Below are 9,629 nucleotides of genomic sequence, written 5' to 3' on the forward strand. Positions count from 1 at the left end.
TAAAGTGATTGGCGTTGCAAACAGCGAAAGTGATCGCTCATGACTGAGCCGCAGTAGTACCCGCGATCGGGTGCAAAGTTTCCTGATCGACATTGCAAACAGCCAACCAGAATGAAGCAATTGGTGGTGCAAACGGTCAAAGCAATCGCTCGTGCTTGAGCGGCAATAGTACCCGCGACCGGGTGCAATGACTACTGATTGGCGTCGCAAACAGCCGACCAATAGTATGCAATTTTAAGCAGAGATAGTAGCAGCAAAGCAACCAATTGAAGGAAGCTGTTCCCAGAAAATCAGCACACGGCACCCCAGCAAGCGTTCACCACCAATGCGCAAGAGCCAAGAACAAATGATTAAGGCACGAGATGGATAAAGGTAGGCATGCAGATGGATGAAATCCAATGCAGGTTCTCAATATGGCAATTTAGCAATGACAATCGGTACCTGTATGTCAAGGCTATATTACATCGACTGGAATGGCAGCACTGCTTGGTCTGGTTGTGCTTCAGCAGCTGGGGCGAGACGCCGGAATTCCTCCATGAGGAAACGAGACAGCAAATCGGCAATGCAGTTAGACTGACCAGTAATGTGAGCAGCAGTGACAGTGAAACTGAAGCGGGCGCACACAAAGAACAGCTCTCTGATCAGGGTCATCACTGGCAGTGACTTGGATGAGCCGGAGCGGATGCAATCTACCACAGCCTTGTTGTCACAGTGCATTGTGATACGAAGCTGGCGCCATTCCTTGCCCCACATGCAGCACGCTGTGACCAATGCGTAGAGCTCCATTCACTCAATGCTGTGAGCGAGTTGCTCAGGCGACCAGGTCCCTTGAAGCCAGCGGCCACTGTCGAATGCACCCCAGCCCATGGTGCCACTGGCGTCAGTGAACAGCTCCAAGTCTGGAGATGGTGTCCAATCTGGGAACAGGAAGAATGATTTTCCGTTCCATTGTTCCAGGAGCCGTAGCCACCATTGGATATCTTCCTGGCACTCGGTAGTGAGGTTGCTGGTAGCGACTGCAAATAGATCACAGGCTCCGCATAAATGTCCGGCCGGGTACGATGACTCTTGCAGCGAAGGAGAGTTTCCCCAGAAGAGATTCGAGTTTGCGCTGAGACATGGTGGGGTTGATGCTCGCTGGAGTCAACAGGCGCTTAATGTCAGCCAATTTGTCGTCAGGGAGCCGGGCTTCCATCTTCTCACAATCCAGGATAATGCCCAGGAATGTCAGAGTACGAGACGGGCCTTCCACCTTTGCAGGCGCGAGCGGAACTCCGAGGTATGATAATGCACGGAGAAGAATGGCCAGCAGCCAATTCGCCACTGCCAGGCCCACGCTCACGCACAAGTAGTCATCAAGGAAATGCAGCAAATTAGGAATGGAGAATTCGTGGTGCATTAGCCATTCGATGGGGGCTGCCACGGCATCAAATACCGCCGGGCTAGAGCGGAGCCCAAATGGCAAGACACGGTCGTAGTAGTACTTCCCCTGCCACAGGATGCCGAGGAGATGTCAATCCTGTGGGCGGACAGATATTTGACGAAAAGCGCTCTTCACATCGAGTTAAGGGAGGTCGACAGAAGACGGGGAGGACATAATACGGAGGATTAGCAAGACGAAATTCGCGTTCGCGTTCGTAAACATTTTTTCAGTTCACGAACTGGATTGCGAACTTCGCTTTTTTCGTTCGGAAAAGTAGTTGGAACACGAATCGCGGATTACTGTCAGGGCAGTCATGAATTTACCACGCTGTACACAATGTATGTCGTGTCAACGTCATGCATGTGCGAATTCTGTTTGCTAATCCTTTTCATAACGCGAATTCCGTAACTGAGTTCGACTTTCCTTGGAGAGCGAACGTGAATGCGAATTTCGTCTTGCTAATCCTTCGTATTGATGTTAATGGCTTCATCAATGCTGATGTACTGCAAAGAGAAAGGCTCGGCAGGGATCCCGTCGTTAACGCCGGTGCCGGCAGGGCTGGACAGGTGGTGTATCAAGCGTAGCTTGCCATTCTTTTTTCGGAACGGGGCAAAAGCCAGAGTAGTACATAAAATGAGAATGGGGGTGACTCAAATAGGCCAGCCGTGTAGCTGGCGTTGCAGGAAGCGGTGAGCTGTGCAGAAACGAATGCAGAGTGCTGGAGTGATGATGAGAGGTTGGACGAGTGCTGGTTAGTTATGCGGTTGCCGGTAAAGCCAATGTCAAAGCCGCAGCGGAGGCCGTTAATAACATACGAAGCCAATGAATTGTCAGGGTGGTTACGGAGCAGTGATTCGAAGCAAGAAAATGAGAGGGGTGTGTGGACAGCATGACATGCACTTGTGAAATCAGTAGAGCGTGAAGTGCAGGGAGAAATGTGTACAATCGCGGGAGCTGCAGCCAAAGCAGCAGAGTTACTGGCGCCTTCCGCACTTGGATAAGTTGTGGTCCTTGGACCCGCAGCGGTTGCAGAAATGGGCGCACTTGCACGTGCTGAGACAGCGTTGAAGTTGCGGCAGATCGGTTGGCCATTAACCATCGTACGGACTCCATTGAAGGCTTGATGGTTGTTACGTTGGGGACAAAAGGGACACTGGCCGCCTCCGGGATGGACGAGGTGGCAGGACTCACATGTGAAAACATGTGAAAACGGGCAAGAAGAAGGCTTTGTTCCGCTCGAATTCAGCCCACGGCCTTTGATATGAAATAATGTGTTGTTTTCCTGTGTGATGGCATTCCCCAAACTGTCTCGTCTAGTCGCGTGCATGTGTGATATGAGCATGCGCGATTTTGTAGTCGATAGTCCTTTTGTCAGTCTTCTTGGTCATCTCTGTCAGAGCAGTTTGCCTTTCCGTCTTGTCAATATAAATAATGTGTCCTGCGTCTCGGGGAACGGAGTGGCTGAGATTCCGTAACGTGGAGCCGAAACCCGGGACGCAGAGGATGAGTTAGTTTTTTAGTGAGTCTGTTCCGTCGTCGTCGTCAACAACAAAGTAGAACTATAAAGTATGCGTGGGAATGGAGGAGGTCAGGAGAGGAGAAGGTGGAAGAGGAGGCAGAGCAGGTGGTTGGACCGGCAGAAGCTGGGGACTGTATCCTGAGACGGCAGGTACCGCATGGAGCATGTGGCCGTGGCTCGCCAGAGGCCAGTGGATGAGTCTGGCATCACCGACTGTGTGTCGTCCTTTGTTGTTCGTCTTGTTGTCTTGCTCGCTGTGTTGTCTAATCGTGTTTCTTTTTGCTGTTCAGTTCGTTGCTGTGTTGTTGAGTTTGGCTGTTGGTATGTTGCTCTTCTCGTCGTTCTGTTGTTCTGCATTAATTTGCGTTGTAGAGTTATTTTGCGCTGCTGCGCGCATGTTGTTATTTGTTGGAGCTTTGGCTCTCGTGTTTCGTTGGCCTTGTGTGCCTGAGTTTAGAGCATCGGCTCTTGTGTTTTTTGGTTTGGCCCTGTGGTGCGGCTTGGTTGAGAGCGTCGGCTCTTGTGTCTTGGTTTGGCCCTGTGTCGTGGCCCAGTTTTGTTGTGCTACAATGTAAGCTGTTGGTTGGTTTTGGTTTTTCTGTTTTGCTGTGGTTCCTTTTGCTGTTGTGCAGGTGGAACGTTGTGTCTGTATATTATTTTGTGGAATGTCATCAAGGGGGCAGGTGTTATGAAATGATGTGTTGTTTTCCTGTGTGATGGCATTCCCCAAACTGTCTCATCTAGTCGCGTGCATGTGTGACATGAGCATTCGCGATTTTGTAGTCGATAGTCCTTTTGTCAGTCTTCTTGGTCGTCTCTGTCAGAGCAGTTTGCTTTTCCGTCTTGTCAATATAAATAATGTAACAAACAAGTCTTGTCCTTTGTGTCCTGCGTCCCGGGGAACGGAATGGCTGAGATTCCGTAGCACCTTCCAGCTCGGTCCGCAAGTCTGACACGTTCATACGACGTGCTTCAGAGGTAGACAACATGTTTGTCGTGCAGTAAATGGCTGCGAGGAAACTACAAGGAATCTGAATAGATAATTATATTCTCCTCAAATAAATTCCGGTTGCTGCTCAGTGACACTGCAAAGGAAAGCATCACAAATTCCGGTTGCTGCTCACTTACACTGCAAAGGAAAGCGCAAGCAAATTTCAGCGCAGCAAGAGCTACCCAGGGCGATTTGGGCGCGCATGCGCAGCAGTTGAGTGCACGTGTAAAGCCAGCTCAGTCGCAGCTAGCATGAGATAGAGAGCAGCGCATCAGTCTTATCGCTAACTAGAGTTAGCCCAAAAGCTAACCCAACATTTATCAGCTACGTAGGTGTTCCATAACTGACTGGATTGATATCTCTTCGCTTCAACCAACCTTTTTTTTCCAATCTCTACTTTTCCTCAAAATCCTGCAAAATATTATTCACAGTGAGTCCAATGTTATTACTCATTATGGCTGTTTTGATTTCCACTATAAATATAATATATATATAATATAGTATACAAAAAAGGGGAAGCTATCACTGTGCAACAGGCACCAGCGGCTGTCGGGGGTGCTGATCAACAAGCACGACAAGCGCAAAATGGTTTGAATCTGAAAATTGAACAGTTTCATTGGACAAGAATGCAAGAACACTGAGAATAAGGACACACAAGAACGATATCTTGAACGACATCTCGGAAATTTCACTGGTGTGTTTTTTAAGCCTTATCATCAGGTGAAATACAGGCAAAATGAAATGAAGAAGGCCAATAGTTTTAAATAAAGTAGAAAAGGTGATAGAACGAGCGCTCTAGTGTTCATTTGACAAGCCGTATCAACGATACACTAATTGATAACGCTTGAAAGTATACCAGTGAAACTTTCCAGATGCCGTTCAAGAGCCTGAAATGTTACCTTCTTCTCAGTGTGCAATTTGAAACTCGGATGTTGAGCCAATAATAAATGTAGAAAGGAAAAGGACATATGGATACGAGTTAAGAGTAACTCTCAATCACTGTAACCAGATAGAGAGAGAGAGAGAGAGAGAGAGAGAGAGAGAGAGAGAGAGAGAGCCTGAGAGAGAGTGAGAGAGAGAGAGAGAGAGAGAGAGGAGAGAGAGAGGAGAGAGAGAGAGAGAGAGGAGAGAGATAGAGGAGAGAGAGAGGCAACTTTCCCGGCTATTGACAGGTAGCCCTGTCTCAAGCTGGTAGTTATGCATGTCGAGACGGACGAGAGAGAGAGACGAGTGAGGCAAGAGCTGACGAAGTGGGCATTGTGATGGACTAGTTGGCTACAAAACAAATTGTTTCACACGACGTACGTTTCGCCGTATGGTTCGTGATGGCTCATCAGGCGTGCAATTTGAACCTCGGATGTTGAGCCAATAATACATTTTTAATGTAGAAAGGAAAAGAATATATAGATACGAGTTAAGAGTAACTATCCGTCACTGTAACCAGATACTATATACAGTCAGAAAGTGCAACAACTAGGCACAAAAATGACAGAGTACTGAGACATTCGACATCCTGACACCTAGCTGCAACACATTCGCGTAGCGCTAACCGACAGCCTTACAACTTGGAAGGTTCAAGGTTATGGAACGACCAAAGGGGGGAAGGAAAGCGCAATGAAAACGAGCACAAGCTACAATCCTAGCGGAACAAAGAATGTCGATTGTTACTGGACGATGACGAGACCAGTACGATATTTGACAAAGCGGTCCAACTACAATTCAAAGCAGCAAAGCAGCACACCACCCAACTTGGGTGGGTCATAAATATCAAAGATAAGTAAGGAAAGGGAAGCCTTGCGAAAACGAATTGTGAGTTACTTTTAACTCGTATCCATAATGTCCTTTTCCTTTCTTCTCAGTGTTTTTTATTTTTTATTCTTTCCCTCTTTTGTTAGTTCTTGAGTCTTACACTGCTTCTTCATGCCAATCTGGGTAGTTCAAAGCCAAGCTCATGCCGGAATCTCTGTCTAGGCGGAGCACCAATGGGCATCAAATGATAACTGGTTCAATCCAATTTGCCCGGCTTTTTTTGTTACTGGCCTTTTCCGAGAAGTTCACCAAAACATTCTTGTGCGAGCTTATAAATGAAATTTGACACTGTGATACCGCTCAGAACTCCCTTACCGCAAAGGATTCTGACGCTGACAACGAAGTTATTTCACTTACAATTCTGTTAAATTTGCGTTGTTTTCAAAAATACCTTCAGGCAACTGGCTTAGTTGATTAACTGCCAGATCCCTGTAAAGACAAACCGACGCAAAACTTAATGAGAAATGGGTAGGGATATCATCATCAATACACTGCAACTCTTGGAAACTTACCAACAGTTCGAGTCTATAAAAGAACTTGAAGTAGAGTAACCCTCTTGCGCATGTTGTTCGTAATGTAATGATTGATACATACTTTCGATATTGATTTCGCTGGTGCACACGTTGGTGCAGTGCTGGTACACGCGCTGGTGCACGCGCTGATGCACGCGCTGGTGCAGCCAGTTGTTTTCCGTTGTACGTGATGCAGCTTGTTGAGGAGAAGGGTTTTCAATATCTTGTGTTGAGTTCTTCTTGCTTCTGGCCTGGTCGAGGTCGTGCTTTTTTCTTCTGTAAACTTCTTGTGCATTTTGGAATTGAAATAATAATAATTTATTATAGTCCAACTTATATCCTTGCGCTGGTCTGGTGGTGGATAATTTCACAACAAACTTTGCCTCAATGATACCACTCAGAACGCCTTTATGACAAAGAACCCCGACGCTGACAGCGAAGTTATTTCACTTACAATTTTGTCAACTGTGTGTTGTTTTCCAAAAGACGTTCAGGCAACTGGCTCAGTTGATTTTCGCTCAGCCACCTGTAAAGACAAACCGAAGCAAAACTTCATGAGAAATGGGTGGGGATACAGTCTTCCCTCTCTAATCCGGCACCTTTTGCCACAGCGTTTTCTGCTGGATTAACGAGGGTGCTGGATTAAGAAATCCTGCCCTCTGACCCGGGCCTACCCAATTCCATGCATGTATCATACGTCAAAACGCAGGGTTTTTCCGTGTAGACCCAAGTATTTGGTGCACTGCTTTATATTCTCCACTGGTCTCCAGGAATATACACAGTGATAAAGTAAAACAGAGAACATGGGGGAGCGCACTTCACATCACCGGCACAGCTCAATAGCACCTACACACCCTTTGTAGTCCCCTGTGTTCTCTTGATGTTGTTGTTGTTTTTCTCTTCCATTCTATGTAGGCGCATGTGCACTTTCATAAAAAAATGTTCACATGTACTCTTGCACACGCACGCACACACACACACACACCTGAAAGTTGGCAGAATACTACTCCTTGCTAAAATAAGAAAGTATGGTTGACTGCTTAGCCGTTGTCTCCTGGACAACATTGACCACGCAAGCAATCGACATCATGCAGGCCGAACGTTGTAGTTAGTTGCAGAACGTCAGTACCGTCGGTCAGTGTCGTGCAATGTTATCGCATGAGCTGATTGTTTAGTAACTGGTGGTGTTAGTGGACAGTATAGCGTAACTAATTACTTGTAGTTCCTTGGTCTTTCTCTTTGTCTAAATTGAGTTAGGGTTCGGAAAAGTCCTAACAACCAACCGAACTGAACTCTCCCGCGCGAGGTCGAGTACAGTTGTCAACTGACCTGAACTCTGAAGTGGTCCCGCGCGCGCGGCACTGACCAGACTGGCCTAGCCTGGCCTGGCAAGGAGTGCACCTGTATGGTACGCGATTTAGGACTGCCGGATTTTGAAATCAAACTACGTGCAGTTTGAGCGATTCGTTTCAAAAAGTCACTGCCGGAGGCGGAATTCAAGTGCAGGATTAAGATGTAGGAATTGAATGAAAAAAATCGGTTTCGTCCGAAAGTGCGCCGGTTGGCAAGGGTTCCAGATAAACAATTGCCGGATTAGAGAGGGACGACTGCATCATCATCAATACATTGAAACTCTTGGAAACATACCAACAGTTTGAGTCCTTGTGACATGTATAAACTACGAAATTGTGTATTGACAAACTGCGTTTGTTAGAAGAGAGATGCAATTCTCTGGTTCCTGTAATTAGCTTTGGCAGAAGGATGTCGGTTTGTGGATCGTACAGTGATGAGCGAGAATGCGTGCATGCGGTGTCTGCAAGGTCCTGCTGCAAGATGCTCCCACTGTGTGGAGGCGATTGTGCTCTGAGCGCGTAATCAGCTGCCTAGCAGTGGAAAGCCGATCACTTGAAGTCATCTGGCGTGGACATTTAGCACTCATAAGCTGTACCTGATGCAGGAGAAAACGTTGCTGCTTGGCAGTGTTGCAGGCCAGGCGCTTCCATACGAACCAATACGAAGTCGTGGTCAGACTGGCACACAGGAGCAATAATGTCTGAAATGGAAAACGCAGATGGTATATCAGTGATTACAAAGTCCAGGGCTGCTCCTGTTCCGGCTGGAGTGTGGTGAGTAGGGAAGTTGACTAACTGGGAGAGGGAAAACATTCTTAGCAGGCATTGTTGCTGGTGTCCAGCAGTGTCCGTGATATTGCTGTGCCAGTCACTACACTTGGCATTGAAATCACTCATTATAAGCATAGAGGAGGTAGTGTGTCTGGTCGTCAGAGGTACTGTTTGCAGACAGCCCATAAACTTGTCAATGTCAGTGGAACACGCATTTGGTGGCCTGTAAACGCATCCAGTAATGGGAGACTCGGGAGTTGCGGATGATGAGGTCGATGTCGTTTCAATCAGTTTGAATATGAGTTGGGGAAAAGTGATTGCAGAATTTATGTATAATTATTGCTGCAAAGCCTGTCTATCCGGCGCATGGTAGCTGCGTGTACCTACATTTATAAGCTACTGTGCTCCAATCCTACCAGCCCACTTCGTCAGCTCTTGCCTCCCTCTCAAGCCTCTTTCCCTGTCAATAGCCGGGAAAGTTGCCGTAGAGCTTTCCCCGCCTGTGCTGTCCCTGTATGGAATGCCCTGCCACCCGACGTCCTCAGCCAGCCACCTGACCGGAAACGGCTGCAAGTGTCAAAGTGTCTGTCTTCCGGCACCTCCGTGCCCAGCAATGGCACTGGGCCACTGATACTTTGTAAGATGTATGCACATCTGCCCACACACTGCTGCATATTGCCATATGCCTCGTGCCCTGCTTACTCTTTTCTCTGAAAATGAATGTGCACCCCTCACGCCTTATATAATTATACTTTATTTAGTTCTCTCCCCCTCTCTTGCCCCCAACCCTCCCCGCTCTCACTCTCTCTCCCTCTCTCTCTCTTTCCCTCTCTCTCTCTTTCTCTCTCTCTCTCTTTCTCTCTCTCTCTCTCATTCTTTTAAATACTTTATTTAGTTTTTCTTATTTAGTTCTCTTGCTCCCCAACCCTCCCCCGCTCTCTCTCTCTATCTCTCTCTCTCCTCTCTCCCTCTCTCCTCTCTCTCTCCTCTCTCTCTCTCTCTCTCTCTCTCTCTCTCTATCTCTCTCTCTCTCTCTTTCTCTTTCTCTCTCTCTCTCTTTCTCTCTTTCTCTCTCACATTCTCTCTCTCTCTCTCTCTCACTCTCTCTCTCTCTCTCTCTCTCTCTCTCTCTCTCTCTCTGTCTATGTCTCTATCTCTTTCTCTCTCTGCTATTGGCGCGCCTGGTTGTGATGAAGCCGAGACCCAAGGTCGGCAGAGCATCCCAGACCGCGCCACCACCTCCCCTTATTCA

The 9,629-nt window shown here is 47.4% G+C and overlaps 1 protein-coding gene across 5 annotated transcripts in view; it reads right to left on the reverse strand.

Annotated features, from left to right (window-relative positions):
- Positions 1 to 9,629, reverse strand: part of LOC135825798 (sushi, von Willebrand factor type A, EGF and pentraxin domain-containing protein 1-like) — a 579,302-nt gene that overhangs the window by 325,528 nt on the left and 244,145 nt on the right. The gene's annotated exons all lie outside the window — the stretch shown is intronic.

This window comes from Sycon ciliatum, chromosome 10 (genome assembly GCF_964019385.1).
Source record: "Sycon ciliatum chromosome 10, ocSycCili1.1, whole genome shotgun sequence".
Lineage (NCBI taxonomy): Eukaryota > Metazoa > Porifera > Calcarea > Leucosolenida > Sycettidae > Sycon > Sycon ciliatum.